Source organism: Aplysia californica, unplaced genomic scaffold (assembly GCF_000002075.1).
Source record: "Aplysia californica isolate F4 #8 unplaced genomic scaffold, AplCal3.0 scaffold00148, whole genome shotgun sequence".
Classification (NCBI taxonomy): Eukaryota; Metazoa; Mollusca; class Gastropoda; order Aplysiida; family Aplysiidae; genus Aplysia; species Aplysia californica.
The window spans coordinates 751,874-755,008 of NW_004797418.1; the positions used below are offsets into that span (position 1 = coordinate 751,874).

Genomic DNA, 3,135 nt, shown 5'->3' on the forward strand with positions numbered 1-3,135 from the left:
CACGTCGTATGGATACGATAGTAAAACACGACGTACGGATAGGGTTAAGGTGTTCGTCTCTCGTTCTAAGTCTAAGGTCCCGGGTTCGAATCCGGATAGCTCCGTTCTTCTATTTCTCCTCATATCTACTTTTTTTCTTTTCTTTTGCTTTCTTACAATATTCTGTCGTATGCTTTCGTCTCCACGTTCTGCCCCCACCCCCTCACCTTCTTTGTCCCCTCCTCTGGGCTCCTGACTCTTTCTGCAGCCTTTCATGTACTGCTGCTCCTTGGCTCCTTCTTACTGCTGTTTTTCAGCCACAACCTGGTCTTATGGTAGGAAAGATCTGCACCTAGCCTTCTGAGAAGAGCGAAAAATCTCGGAGGTCCTGCATGCAAGTTGCCCACGTTAATTATCCCTTTGTTGTCCAAAATCGATAAGAGTAGGCTTCGGCTGCCATCCGGATAAAATTCGAAATTTCCTACCAACTGAAAATGTATCCCGCGCGCTTATTATGACCTTATGCAGTTGCGGGCGCCGTAAAACACCTACAAACCAACAACCACAACAACAACAACAACAAAATTTAAAACCGAACAAAAAGAAACAAAAAACAAAAACAAAAAACACTTACTTCAACAGAAAACGTACAGCCGCAGAAAGTTGTTCATACAAACATCATGTTATTCCAATTAAAAGCGGTTTGTTATCCTATATAAGATCATGCAAGCCTAAAGTTGAATATATAAAAGAAGAAACGAAAAAATCCCATGGCCATGTTGTTTTCTTAACAACACTTTTCTCTTCACCTCTTCAACCCAGAGGAGTTTAGACGTTTGCTCTATTTTGCGAAAGAATAAATAAAAAAACAACCCCAGAAGAAATGTGGTATCTTAGATTATTTTTCCACCATCTTCTAAGCATTGTAACCGGTTGCCTATTCTTGGAAGAAAAAAAGATCTGCGTAGAGTGGCACTACTTCCTAATTCGTAACAAACCCTATGTGCGTTTCTTCTGGCATCACGACCCATAGCATGTCACTAAACCTCGCGCTGGGGTCAAGGTTACCCATGCATCCTGTTTCTCAGACTTTCCCATGCACCCAACAAGTAGGTCAGTTCCTTCACACAAACCCTTTTCTTTCTCTCCCCTCACTCCGTCTTCACCCCCCCCCCTCCCCCAAACCACCTCCCTTCGCTCACCATTCTCTCTCTGTCTCTGTCTGTCTGTCTGTCTGTCTGTCTGTCTGTCTGTCTGTCTGTCTGTCTCTCTGTCTCTCTGTCTCTGTCTCTGTCTCTCTCTCTCTCTCTCTCTCTCTCTCTCTCTCTCTCTCTCTCTCTCTCTTTCTCCCTCCCCCTCTCCCTCTCTCTGTCCCTCTATCTGTTCCTCACCCCCACCCACACGTTCCTCTAGAAGAATACTACGTGCAAAGTGCTGTTTCAGCTTTTTGAAGATTTTTTCTGCTCGACCTTTTTTTTTTTTTTTTTTTTTTTTTTTTTTTTGGTTGTTGTTGATCCTTTCTATGTAGACGCCATAAGAAGTTTCTAAAAAAAACAACGTATTGTAATAAGTATTATACAAGACAGCACTTCCAACACAAATAGGTTACATAGGCCTAAGTGCCGAAGATTCGTGGCACTACTACAGAGTGACGTAACAAAGAAATGGCCTAGGCCTAAGGACATTAGATATATAAGAAAGGAAACCAGGATAAACCACGCCTGAGCATCCGCCAACCAGCCATCCAGAATTAAGCTGGGTACCGTGGACTTTCTATACACGTTAGAGACGCTACAGGGGTAAGTGTTTCACTCTGTGACATGTTTCTGCTTAAGTTATTTTTATTTCTTTTTTTTCTTTCTTTTTCCTTTTTCATATACATTTCTTTCTTTTTTTCTCCATATTTTATTAGATTTACTTACCTGTTTATATTCTTTCGGGGAGGGGAGGGGGGTTCTTCTTCTCCTTCATCATAGTGGTTAGACAATGGGGCCTGTAACCCTAGGGGGGAATTGGGCGTTCGAGGTGTAGCTCGACCAATTATTATGTCATTGGAAAAGATACTTTAAAGGAATTTTCCTCATTTTATGCAGATGTGATTGGGTACCTTGTCATAGAGAATGAAATGTAATATTGTCAGTATGTTAAAAGATTACGGGGAAGACCACGGAGAACCTGGAGAAAGGTCACAGAAATGGATGTACAGGAAAATGGGAAAACGGAATAACATCAAAAGACTAGATATAGCCCAGGATAGGGAAACGTCGAAAGTATTTGTCGGTGGCCTATACCTTGACCAAGGGTGAGAAAGGCACTTATGATGATGATGTTATTGTTAAAGCGCCATTAAAATGGCAGCTTGCGTTGCGTGCTTCCCAGGAAATTATTTCTTTTTTCAATTCAGAATGCTGTCAGGTCTGCTTGGGTAAAAAAAATCGATTAAAGAGCATAGATATTGCTGTTGAGCAAGACTACAGATGCTATAAGTAAAATTATTACATTTGTCCTCAAAAAGTATGAATTAAGACTTAGCGTACAGTGTTGTCAACATTGGTAATATTGTTCATAAGTATGAATTAAGACTTAGCTTAGTGTACAAATAGAAATTAATGAATTGTTTTTATTTTTTTGTTCTGTTTTCTCTTAATGTGTTTCCTAAAGTCTCTGGTAAGATAAGTATTTTCTCAGAGCTCTTTCCATAAACAATGTTTACGGCAGGTGACCTACTTTTTGGGCGATTAGAGGGCACCCCAGGAAGGTCCTTTTTCTTTTCTTTTTTCTCTTTTTTATTTATTTTTTTAATTAACTTTTTTTGTAAGTGTTTTACTGCGCTCGCAACGGTATAAAGTCATATAAGGGCGCGGGACACATTAAACATTTTCAGTTTGTAGCAAATTTTGAATTTCGCCCGGGTGGCGCCGAAGTCTTCTTTTATCGATTTTGGATCATCAAGGGATCTTTGACTTGTGCAACTTGCACTCGGGCCTTCCGAAATTGTTGGCCCTTGTCCGAGTAGGCTAAGTGTAGATCTTTCCTACCAAAAGATCAGAGGTGTGGATGAAAGACAGCAGTAAGAAAGAGCCAAGGAGTTGCAGTAGTTAGGCTGCAGAAAGAGTCAGGAGTCCAGAGGAGGGGGCAAAGGAGGTGTATGTGTGG

General features: G+C 41.0%; 1 protein-coding gene across 1 annotated transcript in view; it reads left to right on the top strand.

Moving 5' to 3' along the window:
- Nucleotides 1-1,563: 1,563 nt before the first annotated feature.
- The window catches only part of LOC101849841 (fibrinogen C domain-containing protein 1), a gene marked incomplete at its 3' end in the record, with an annotated part of 6,421 nt that continues 4,849 nt past the window's right edge, over nt 1,564-3,135 (top strand). Inside the window, 1 exon segment of the mRNA XM_013081837.2 lies at nt 1,564-1,778.